At 36.9% G+C, this 13,256-nt stretch overlaps 1 protein-coding gene and 1 long non-coding RNA gene across 6 annotated transcripts in view; one reads left to right on the forward strand and one right to left on the reverse strand.

Annotated features, from left to right (window-relative positions):
* The window catches only part of SOX5 (SRY-box transcription factor 5), a 990,465-nt gene that overhangs the window by 458,324 nt on the left and 518,885 nt on the right, over positions 1-13,256 (forward strand). The gene's annotated exons all lie outside the window — the stretch shown is intronic.
* The window catches only part of LOC309640715, a 93,541-nt gene that overhangs the window by 12,146 nt on the left and 68,139 nt on the right, over positions 1-13,256 (reverse strand). Inside the window, exons 2-3 of one of the 5 annotated variants that reach the window (XR_014252348.1) lie at positions 6,855-6,995; positions 1,623-6,456 (exon numbers count right to left, since the gene is read on the reverse strand). This is a non-coding gene — a long non-coding RNA (uncharacterized lncRNA). Of the gene's footprint in view, positions 1-1,622; positions 6,996-13,256 lie in introns of those variants that run through there. The other 4 variants (XR_014252349.1, XR_014252350.1, XR_014252346.1 and 1 more) reach the window with 4 other exon arrangements.

Raw genomic sequence — 13,256 nt, forward strand, 5'->3', positions numbered from 1 at the left:
GATCCCACATGCCGCGGAGCAACTGGGCCCGTGAGCCACAACTACTGAGCCTGCGCGTCTGGAGCCTGTGCTCCGCAACAAGAGAGGCCGCGATAGTGAGAGGCCCGCGCACTGCGATGAAGAGCGGCCCCCGCTCGCCGCAACTGGAGAAAGCCCTCGCACAGAAACGAAGACCCAACACAGCCATAAATAAATAAATTAATTAATTAGAATACACTTTAAAAAAAAGAAAAGAAACTGTTGATTTTGGAACACACAGTTCATTGACATTTTAACTGGTTGGATAGCCCTAACTGCAAAGTATTGATTAGTGGATTGGGTAAGGTGTTATATCCATCAGCATTTTTGATAATTAACAAACCACCTAAAAACTCAGTGTCTTAAAACAGCTACCATTTTATTTAGCTCATGATTTGGTGGGTTGGCCAGGATGGTTGAGACTACTTGGATGGTTGGGGCCTCTTTCCATGCGGTCTTTTATCTTCTAGGACGGGGGTCCCCAACCCCTGGGCCACGGACCGGTACCAGTCTGTGGCCTGTTAGGAACCGGGCCGCACAGCAGGAGGTGAGTGGCGGCCGAGCTAGCGAAGCTTCATCTGTATTTACAGCTGCTCCTCATCGCTCGTATTACCACCTGCGCTCCGCCTCCTGTCAGATCAGCTGTGGCATTAGATTCTCAAGGGGGAAGAACCCTACTGTGAACTGCGCATGCGAGGGATCTAGGTTGCGCGCTCCTTATGAGAATCTAAAGCCTGATGATCTGAGGGGGAGCTGAGGCGGTATTGCTAGCGCTGGGGAGCGGATGCAAATGCAGGTTATCATTAGCAGAGATGTTTGACTGCACAGAGAGCATAATAAATCAATTGTACGCAAACTCGTATCAAAACCCTATCAGTGAGTGGCAAGTGAAAACAAGCTCGGGGCTCACACTGATTCTGCATTATGGTGAGTTGTATAATTATTTCATTATATATTACAATGTAATAATAATAGAAATAAAGTGCACAGTAAATGTAATGTCCTTGAATCACCCTGAAACCATCCGTCTGCCCCCCCCACCCCCCGGCCGGTCCATGGAAAAATTGTCTTCCATGAAACCGGTGCCTGGTGCCAGAAAAGGTTGGGGACCGCTCTTCTAGGAGGTCTTCTAAAGACCAGCAAGAGAGGACATGTCCCAAAGAACAAGTGCGTTCTTGGACCACAGCTAACGTGCAGTGCTCGAAAGCAAGTAACATGGCGAAGCCCAGACTTAGGGCTGGAGAAATAGACTCCACCTCTTAAGGAAGAGCTTTCTTTTTTTTTTTTTTTTTAACATCTTTATTGGAGTATAATTGCTTTATAATGTTGTGTTAGTTTCTGCTGTATAACAAAATGAATCAGCTATACGTATACATATACCAAGGAAGAGCTTTAAAGGTACATTGCAAAAGGGTATTTGTACAGGTATGGGAAGAATTTGTGGACATTTTTGCAATCTATTACAGGTGTCTTTATATAGGTATCTGAACTTGGTCTATGAAACTTTTTTATCAGTTACTTGATTTTTGCAATCTATTACAGGTGTCTTTATATAGGTATCTGAACTTGGTCTATGAAACTTTTTTATCAGTTACTTGATTTTTGCAATCTATTACAGGTGTCTTTATATAGGTATCTGAACTTGGTCTATGAAACTTTTTTATCCGTTACTTGGATAATGATCGTTAACTTAGGGCCAGCTCAAGATGCAGCTTTTAGTAGAATAGCTTTACCCCCATTTTTTATGCAGGACCATTACTTCTGACAACTTTCTGCCAGAAGAGACTGTGGGCTTTCTGGACCTGACCATCTCCCAGACCATCTCTGGAGTGGGATTTACTGGTGAAGCAGCCTACTTCAGGGGCTGCTGCGTAGTTCAGCCTCTACAGGTTAGGACAGACATAACTTCTCAGGACTGGATAAGAAATATAATCTTTTGCTTCCCTGATAATGTAGAGGCCCTATTTGTGAGGAGAGAGTTCCCCTTGGTGGGATCTTTAAAGTAGATCCAATAAGATAATTGAAAAAAAAAAAAATTAGCAGCATTTGGCTCAGGTCTGGAAAGTAAATAAGTCCTTCTTTAGAGATTTATTCTTCTCCAGGATAACAGAGAGGGAAAATTATGAATCAGAGAAATTCAGCCACATCCACTTTCCTGTAACCTGAGAACTTTCTTCAGGAATAGAGATGGGATGAAACCCAGGCCCTTGAGGTGCAATGGGCTTCCCTTCTTCTTTGGCGCCAACATTCTAGGTGGACTCTGGTTGAAAGTATGTAGCGGTAGCCAGCTAAGCAATAACCAAATTAGCTTCTAACTGTGATAAAAGATATTGGGTGGGGTGGGGTGAGGGCAGAGGGTGGAGAGAGCAGACCAGAAAGAGATGTGCCAGAACCTGAATAGTTACCATCCGCTTGGAAGCTAAGTAATGGATCATCAATATTTTCTTCTTTATGTTTTCTGAAGTTTTCAGTAGCTGTAATGAGCACATATTATGTTAAAAATCAGGGGGGAAAGAAACTTTCATAGAGCTAGGATTTGAACCCAGGCCACAAACTGTACATTATTCACATTTATACCTCATACCTACTTTAATTCTATAAAGATATGGTGGACTCCCTAAATGTTTATTGAACGCATGTTAAAATTTTAGGGAGTTCAGGGGCTTCCCTGGTGGTGCAGTGGTTAAGAATCCGCCTGCCAATGCAGGGGATACGGGTTCGAGCCCTGGTCCAGGAAGATCCCACATGCTGCGGAGCAACTATGCCCATTTGCCCCAACTACCGAGCCTGTGCTCTAGAGCCCGTGAGCCACAGCTATTGAGCCTGTGCGCCACAACTACTGAAGACTATGTGCCTAGAGCTCGTGCTCTGCAACAAGAGAAGCCACTGCAATGAGAAGCCCGCGCACTGCAAAGAAGAGTAGCCCCCGCTTGCCACAACTAGAGAAAGCCCGCACACAGCAATGAAGACCCAATGCAGCCAAAAATAAATAAAATAAAATAAATAAATTTATTAAAAAAAATTATAGGGAGTTCAGTTTGGCTCACCATGATAAAGAATTTTCTAGCATGTAAACTGGTTCCAAAATGAAGCCCTCTGTCAAGTGGTAATCTCCAATCCCTGAAAGCATCCACACAAAAGCTGGAGTAAATAAGCAATATTTTGGAAAGAGTTAATAGCCTGATTGCAGATTTTAGGGACAGCATCACGGGGGAGCTTGCATTAAATGGATGAGTAGAATTTCAGCAGATGAAAAACGAGAGAGGGTAAGTAGAAATGAAAGAATAGTTGGTAAAAAGAAATGATTAGATAACTGCAAAAGCCCCCACCTCACAAGGATTTTAATATGTCACAGATTGAATGATTGGATTCTTTTGAAGAAAAATACTACATTTTCAATATTAGCATGGATTTTCTAGGTCTTATAGTAAGTAATTTCTGCCATGTGCCTCTATCTCACCCCATTATGTGACTGTCTTATTAAAATTTATTATAAAATAGCATTCCCTATTCACTTTATACCGCTCCTTCTTTTGGGAATATCTAACTTTTATTTTTCACTTTTAGAAATTTCTCTAATTTCAAATTCTCCCATAGTTTTAACCAGTAAAACACCACTGATACAGTGTATGATGAAAATATATCAATTTTGTTACGATGTAGAATTATACTTCATTCATATTCTATATTCTCTTTATTGTGTGTCAGTTTAAATACAAGGCTTGTGATGTTGAAAAACATCAATACTTAGTGGGTATTCCTCTCAGAAGTCAAGCATCTCTGAAACACTGATTTCTTGTCAGGCAATGTCACAAAACAAGTTCATTTTTTGAACTGGTGAACAAAGAACCAAACTTAAGAATGCACTTGGTCTTTGTTCTTCCAAAGTTGTGTTCTGAATGACAATTAAAAGAAAGAAAGTCAAGAAAATATAGCAGCAGAACTCTTGCTCTCTGGAATGTTTTTCTGGTTCTTCCATAAGGTGTCGACAGTTCTCTGTCAACTTGCAGGCTTGAAAAACAAAAAGCAGTCTTGTTTGTCAGGTGTTCTGCAGCATCCCTCCCCCAATTCTCCCAAGTGCACAGAGCTCTGGTTCAGATGTTTCAGTGTTATGTAATTTATTCTGTTTCTAAATGTCATTTCCCCACTATCTCATGATCTGCTTTCAGATTGGGTGCCTACAGCACACCGCCAATTACCCTGAAAACGCTTATGGCACAGATCTTGCTCTATCTTACATTGACAATGCGTGGGTAAAACCAAGGTGTTAACAAGAGTAATGAAACTTTTATAGTAAAATATGCATGTATTTTGGATATATTTTAATCCAAATATTTTGATTTATCCAAATATTTGTCCAGTATTTTAATATATTATTTTCATTGAGGGAACTTCTTGACCGTACAGTTATTTTCTTACTGTTTGTATTTTCTTTATAGAGACTCATACTAATACATAATTTTATCGTTTCACTTACTGGTATTATATACGTCTCTTTGAGCTCCTGGAGTGATTCAGTCAGTGGTCTTTGACCCAACAGTAAGAGAGAAGTATTCTTCGTGGTCACATAAAAATGTAGTGAATGTGAGTTTATGCTTCCCTTTCGTTAGCCAACTACCATTCATTCCGAAATGAGGTAAATGATTACTTTCACTGAGTTGAAAGTTAAGGATTTGGAAAGGGCACTTGGAAAATATACATTTGCTGTTCCCTTTAAAATCAAGATCTAAGTAAATGAAAAGTGGTGAAAAAAGATTTTAACAAGGCTTTTAATAAAAGTACATTTTAAAAAATGAGGTGATCTCCATTTTCTGGGGATTTCAAGGTATTTTTCAATCACATATTATGATTCTGTTAAACATATAAAATATTTAATCATTAAATGTGTATTTTGAGCATACCTATTTTTCACCCTTAAATTATTCTACCTGGTCTTATGTATCAATTACTTTCATTGGAATAAAAACTACGTATATACTTTCCATTTTCTATATAATAGAGGTGGTTTAATAACTGCAAAAAAGCCATTAGAACTACCTTATGTTTATTATACCAAGAGCTTGTGGAGAGCCAACTAACTTTCCAGAAATGAAGAAGGAAAAATAGTATCTGAGAATCCCCATATTCAAAACACATCTTTCATTTACTTTATTCAGGTCTCATCTTAAAGAATTCCTTATAGGAATCTCTATGGCAATCTGGTGTTTAGACCAGAGGGGAAAGCACATAAGGCATGGCATTTTACCAGTCTTTCTGCTCTTTGTCATATGCTGTTTGGTTATCACCTAGAGGGTACTTCTGTGCCTCAATTTCCCACATTTATCAAAGATGACAATATAGCTCTGGAATATATGCATTTTCTATTTGGTTAAATTTTTTCTATGTGTGAATATTATAAAGTATGTATAGTCCTATATAAATGCCTAATATTCATGTATACGTATAGACCTAAGGCTTAGCCTTTAGAATGTTAGGACATTAAAATATTCATGCCAGTTTTTCCAATATATCAATTTATGGGACTGGATCTGGCAAAGCTATCATTTGTAATGACGACTGGAATGCAGATGGATTTTAGTGACTGTATATAGAAACTGGGGGGAGGGAGTAGCAATCGTTCTTTGTTTTTTAGGATGAAGCAGAAAAATCTGCTCTTTCCTATATATGGAGGAATTTGTTAGAAGCAAGAACTAAAATAAGGACTTACCGATCAGCTAGAAATTACATTTCTTTTATCTTCCCACTTCACTAATATTTTTACCCTCTGAAAGTGTATGGATATTTTTACAGAGATATATTACTGACTTTTGGATGAACACCAGTATTTTTCATTTGCAACGAGGAGTATATTACTGGTGTTATCTAAAAACTCTTTAACGAGTCATCAGCAATTTTATTATAGTCATCTCAGGCATAAAAGCCGAAAATTAAACATTTCGTTCCATTCTTAAGTAAATTGGCAATGATTCTCAACCATAGGACACAGCATATCTATGGGGCGTGATGTGATTCGGAAGGCTGGATGAGGAAGGCACTTTTAAAAGTACTTCTATTTTAAATATATGTTCCTAAATACGATTTACTGCCATAATGGGCCACTGTTGCCAATAGGATTGTATAATGTTTCTCAAGTGTGTTGAGATGGAAAAGTTTGCAAATGACTGATTTAGGGGACAGGATGATGTTTTATCATTGTAAGACTCGATAACCATATTCAAGAGGAAACATCAAATCATATCAAATAGTAGTGATTAGAGGGTAGGTAGATAGAAGGAAGACTGAAATTAGTCTTTAATAAGTCACTCAAAATATCTTCATTAACATTAGATTGCCAAATTATTCACTTACATTCAAGTAATCAGATCCATGCATGTGTTTCCTCTTGGTACTTCTCCTGTTCACCAACTAGTATTTTATCATCTTTTCCTGATTCAGCAGCTACGTGTGGAAAGGTTTTGTAGTTCAATGTCTATGCAAACTTCATTAAGGTAGCTTTTAGTAGCAGAAATTGTGATACTATACTGTTCTTACATAAATGAAAAAATTATTACATTATATAAATTAAAACAATAGACAATTGCTATGAAAGATTATTCAGAGCTCCTAATTACAAAGAATAGGGGGAAGTCCATCTTCAAAATGAACCCTTTTCCCCTAAAATCCACATTCACCATGAGATTAATGTTGAAAATATGTAAAATCTACATGTTTTTGATTCAGTAGCCCTGTGTTGATACATTGTTGATTTTTTTTTAAAGATGAGATTTATGGAAAGGGGTATCTATACTTTCAGTGTTTCTAAAATATAAGGGCAGAGATTCTTATCCATTACTTACAACTTTCCTGGGGTATGTAAGTTTCTCCTGTTGCTTTTTGGGCCGTTGCTGAGATAATCAGTAGAGACTCACTAGTTGGAACAGTGGTGAGGACTAAAGAACCCTGTCTCTCTTCTTCGTTACACTGAGACCCTGTTAGTTCTGTTAGTAGGAGAGGGAAACAAGAGTTGCTTTTATTTTTGCCTGTTGTTCAAATAAATGGATGCTGTGAATATTTAGAGCAGTCTATTTTTAAATACTAGCTCTTTTCAGTATTTTAAAAGGAAGATTTCCAGTGGGGGGGTGGTATTTAAGAATCATCTCCTAGAAAAGAGGAATGTGATTTTTTTCCACATATTCGAAACATATTATCTATAGTAATAAATTAAATGATCTCAGAATTTATAATTGGGGATCACATCTTAACTTGAAGTACATTGCTCCCCAGTATATTACATTCATAATTCCTAATCAGAGTATTTGCTCTCTGCTGAAATAAAAAGCACATAATCTGCTATTTTAATCATTTTATCAAAGATAAAATAAATTCATCCTCCCCACATAGACCTTCACACCCTGGTAACCAAGTAAATTTGCCTGACACTTGTAGGCAAAGCACCCGATTGGTTTTACCCATACACTTTAATAAACACACAAGGTAAAAATAGAAACAAGAGAAGATGAGTAATAAAGATAAGAGATGTTTACTGCTTCATGTTACTCTTTTATATATATGTGCAGGGTGGGTGTTGCAATTAAAACATATCATCTCTCTTTGGAACTTTGTCAATATAGCCTTTTGTCTTATTAACTGATTTCACTCATAAAATATGATTAAAATTTTAATAATTTATGGAACAATAATTATGAATTATTAGTAGAATTGATTGTATAATTAAAATAATTCTAAAATTTTATATGTATATATATATATATATATATAAAAATATATATATATATAGCAAGAGAGAGAGAAACACACGATGGTTCTTTAAACATGTGGTTGTAGTGTAGCTACCTGGGCAGTGTCCAACATGTCGAAACATATGCAGAAGCCCTTGGTACTAAGTTAATTAAATGTATATTTAAATAATTAAGAAAACAGGTCACTGTAAATTTTGTGAAAACGTGATATTTGTACGTCATTTTTGTTTAATGATCTTGAAACCCTGTCTTTGATTTGTACTTTCAGAAATATTCTTGAAATATACTGTGACAAAAATAAAGATTCATTGAATGAATGAATTATAACATTCTAAACCTTGAATATTTGACTGTGTTTTCATGTTTTACAGTTATGTGTTCATTGAGTTTGGGAATTGTCACCAACCTCAGTAGATTTTTATCTAGTGACTAAGGAAAGAAAAATTTAAAAGCATAACTGTTTTCTTGAATTTTTGACTCTCCTGGGTCCATCAGGCCACTCAGATTCCACAGAGAGAACTGTAGTTACGAGAAATGAAATAATAACATTATTTCTAAAGTTTGGTTTTGTGGATGAAACATCAGTACCTGGGAATTCATTTCTGAAATTTTCTCCTCTGACTAGCTCCAGTAATATATTTGGAAATGAGTTTTTCCTAAGGCATAGCAGTTCGTTCCTTCTCTTCCCCCTCCTCCTCCCCCTCTTCTTCCCCCTCCTCCCCTCTTTCTGCCCCTCCTCCCCCTCCTCCTCCTCCCTCTCCTCCTCCTCCCTCTCCCCCTCCCTCTCCTCCCCTCCTCCTCCCTCTCCTTCCCCTCCCCCTCCTCCTCTCCCTCCTCCCCCTCCTCCCCCTCCTCCCTCTCCTCCTCCCCTCCTTCTCTGTCTCTTCCTCCCTCTCCTCCTCCCTCTCCTCTCCTCCTTCTCCCCCTCCTCCCCCTCCCTCTCCTTCCCCTCTTCCTCCCCCTTCTCCTCCTCTTCTCCCTCCTCCTCCTCCTTCTCCTCCTCTTCCTCTTCTACTTGTTTGCTAAGTTCTGTAATCCAAAGTCTATACTTTAAGATTACTGTAAAAACAAGCAGATAGGTTTTCTATTCTTGTGGCATTTCTCCTATAGGAATTTAGCACTGCACCATCAGTTGTTTCTTGAATCATTTCTTACGGGAAAAACATTCTAAGAGTCTGTGTAGCCTGCAGTATATACTGATTTTACCCAATACTTCAGAGATTTTAAACTATTTCCAACCAGGAGTTTCTTAATTAAGGGTTTATTTTGACAATGAAAAAAAAAATTGTTCAGTGTTTTCTCTCCCTTAACAGCCAAATTGTGTTTGCCAATGCTTCCTTTGGAAATATAGACAGTAATAGGTAAAATGGTTTTAAAATCATTTTGAATACTGTTGGCTTTCTTAACCACCCAAAAGAAAACTTTTGATTTGGCAAAACGAGTTTGAGTTGAGAAATACTTTAAAAAGTATTTTACTACCAAGTAAAATATTTTTAGTGTAATTCAGATACTTTTTTTTGAGCCTGTGCTTGCTTGTCTGTGTGGACAACTTAACAGTGTTTATACTACCTTTGGGAATTTTTTTTTTTTTTTTACTAATTTAAGTGTGCTGACTTAAAGCTTTTATTTTGAACAGGATGTCAGAGGGAGGGATATTTTCAGAGTGATTTCTTTGTCCATTTACAAATTAATAGTAGTTTTTCTTTTCTGGTAATAACAAGGCGGTTTTTCTTTTTTCAAAATGAAACTCTTCTTTCAAATATGACAAATTTGAAACCATTCGTGAAATATCTTTCTAGATACACCTCCCATCCATTTATTAGGAGTTAGTTGCATAAGGAAACAGTAGACTATAGTGTTTTTGTGGAACTTATTCAGCCCATGACCACTAACACATATTTATGTTATAGCCAAATAATTAACAAAATATAATTATATAAAAATATGAAACAAAATCCTGGTTTAACATAATGATACTTGCAAGAGTTCATTGTGGATAAGAATAAGGGCTCTGAAGTCAGAATGCCTATCTGCCAACTTAGATGCTTCCACTGACTAGCTGTGACCTTAGGCAAGTTAGTTTACCTCTGTAAAATGGGCACAAGTTTGACCTAAATCATAGAGCTGTTGTAAGAATTAATGGAGATAGTGTATAGGGAAACAGAATAGAGTTCCTGGCATACAGTCAGCCGGAATCCACACTCAATTATGTACTTTTTATATAGCCCAAAGGTGCCCAGTCAAGGAGATGAACAGGGGTAAATGGGGCTGAAATTCACCCATTGGACCTCTTGTTGGCTGTGCTCTTGCTTGTGGACAGGATCAGTTAGTAGGAGGTGTCCTTTCATTTCGAACAAAGGTCCCAGGTAGGATAGTGCTGGCTCTGTATGTTAGCTGTCATTATTATTATCCTAAATAAAAACACATACCCTCTTTTTTCAGATGGTCTTTGGTGATTTTGAACTCAGCCTGTTTTCCACATAACTGTTATGAAAATGTGATGTTAACAACACTGCCTCCACAAGGTAGTTAGAAAGTGAATAAGGCAAATATCCAAGTGCTTATATTAAACTCCATTTATCCTCATTGATATTACATAGAACTTATCAATCAGGAGAAAGATACTCATTGTTAAGATTTAGCATTTATAATAATTAAGGTAGAATGCATGGTGATGGGGTAGGGCTATCCATGATAGGACAGCTATTAAAGGACAGTACATGCCTTGTGAATTTACACTGGATTTATAGAATAAAATAGGAGGAAGAACATGATTAGAAACTTTATGAGGAGGACCATTTTTTAAATTAATGACGATCATTGATAATAACTACAGTTATTGTAACAGGTAGGGTGGACGGATGGATGTGTGGATTGGTAGAGTGTATCATATTTATATTTTACTTTCATCATTTTTTTCTGACATTAAATGTATAGAAGAATATTTTTAAGCTGAAATTTTATTTTAAAAATGTCACATTTAGGGTTTTAAATTAAAGGACAGTGAAAGAGCAAAACAATGAATTAGGAATCTTAGGTCTTGGCGAGATACACAAAATATGAAATCTATTCTATTTTGAAACTAACACTGGAGAAAAACACAAACAGGCACTCTCCCCTGTTTTCAGTGATACAAAGTAAATTAAGTGTGAATCCTATCTCTGTGGGGAGACCCTTTCAGTAACCATTTTACTGACTCCACCCTTCTGCTGTGTGAATCTGGACACAAACCCCGTTTTTCTTCTTGGACCTCTCTTTTCTCTCTACCCTCTCTATTCAAATATCACTTAGATGTATTAGGATGGCAATATGACACCGTTCAACCATATAGATACAGCCAGCTTGGTGTAAAACCTTCAAAATCACGTTAACTCCCTTCCCCCCTCAGCCACCATATCTGGCTTCCAAAGCACACAGATTTTTTTTCTCTCTTTAACGCATCTTCTCCTTTCCTTTGGCACAGCAGGGACACCATACCCTCATCCCTTCTCTGTTGAAATCCTGAAGTGGCCTTGGAATTCTTTTCCTGGCTCCTTGTCTCTTCCAGCACCAATCAGCTGTCTTAAGGGTAGCACATAAAAACCACTGACTATGCTGTGGCCCCAATCTAGGTTTCCAGACCGTCTTGCCCTAATCCCATATAAATAGCCTCTGTAGAGACTACTGGGCCACTAAATATTCCTCGTTATGATCCACGTGTTTCTGTTTCCTTTTGTGTTCATGTTTTGTCCCTTCTTGTTCCTCCTCTGCTCCTTCCCCAGGGTAAATTCTATGTTTCAACCCTATTCTTAATCCTGATACATTTACCGTGATGCTTTTCAGATGGGAACTCAATAACCGCCATAAATTAACTCAGCTTGCCTGCCATAGTTCTGGAGAACTTGCACTTTCAACTTGTGAAATGAAAGAAATTTTATACCTATTTGTGTGTCTATCGCACTTCACACAATGTGAATGATTATACTGGTTTAGTTGTAGGTCTTTCCAGCAGATTATAAACTGCATGAAGACATCTTCAGTGCGTATTGTACTTTACCATCGCTTGGTACAGTGCAGATAGCATATGATTAATAAATACCATAGAATAGAAGTTGCAGAATTTTGGTGCACAGTACATGTTTTAAACCACATACCTATGATTATACATATTTGGTCTTTATAATTCACAGCAAGATATCTGATGACATAGTCACTATTAATATTTTTTTCCATCTGCTATAGGAAGGAAGCCCCTTAATACACTTTGTAATGCTTAATCTTATAGTGTATAGAAAGGAAAAATGTGAATTTTATTATAAAGTTAATTGAATAGACTTGAGAAATTATCAGGCGTTTGATTAGTAAATGCATTTTTAGTTTTCCTAACACATGAAAATGTATATACTGTGAAGGCAATGTTCATTCTAACATGTAAGTAATTATACAAATTCTGTTCTATAATATGAGAAAAAAACCTCTTTTTTAGTATTAGGGCAGCCAAGGATATCCAAAATAACTGGAAAGTCTGTTGTCATTATTATCATTTTATAACTATATAAAATTACATATATATATATAATCTTTGTAAAATCATCAAGTAAGGAGAGGTATACTCCTAATAATCAGTGGTTTAGAATAACTGAAAAAATAACTTATAGAGTGTATTAATGATAAGAGGATTTACCTGATTGAAAACTCAACAACACAGATATCTATGACTTAAATTAAAAAGAAAAATTAAGGGGGAAAAAAAAAAAAGGCGAACAGTATTTGTATTCCTGCATTTCAGGTGAGCTATCTTCATTTTCCTTGTATTTTTTTCTTCTCATTAACTGTAGAAACCCATATAAATAAGTCTCTGGGCAGCTCCAAATGTCCCCATTTCATTTTAGATGGTATTTCCAATAAGGGCACTATTTCTTGCAAAGAATATTACATCTCACTAATTGTCCTACAAATCCCATTCTTAATTAAAATCAAAATCTTCATCGTAACAACTTTACTGTATAGCTTGCAAATATGTGTTCTTTTTGTTTGTTTGGAGGAGGATGCTCCGGATACATTTTTTTTTCCTTTCAAAAAGGAGCAGCCCTGGTGAGAAAAATTTACAGCAATTGATTTTGTTTGTTTGTGGCTGCAACCCATAAAAACTCCCAAGCAAAACTAAATAGTGCTTGTGGGGCACAGGTCTGCCACTTCATGGGCAAACAGTAGGTTTTATAGTACTATTAATGCTAGACAATAAGACAAGGTATAATAATTCCAATTTCATCATCTGTCTCTGTTTTGTACTAAATTGTGCACTCCATCATGCATATGCTGGCTATAATGTGACATTTAATTCCGCATTTAGTCTCTGCTTTGTTACCCATGCACGAATATAGTAAGTTCGCTTCTCAAATGCCATGTACCAGCCCTCTAACAACAGCAACAAAAAAAATTAAATACAAAATAAGTTTGAATAACAGTAATGGTGGGAAAATCTATCCCAGGGTTCATTCTTTTTACAGGGAGTTGGCA

The sequence above is a fragment of the Balaenoptera physalus genome (assembly GCF_965194825.1).
Source record: "Balaenoptera physalus genome assembly, chromosome: 13".
In the NCBI taxonomy this organism is placed as follows: Eukaryota; Metazoa; Chordata; class Mammalia; order Artiodactyla; family Balaenopteridae; genus Balaenoptera; species Balaenoptera physalus.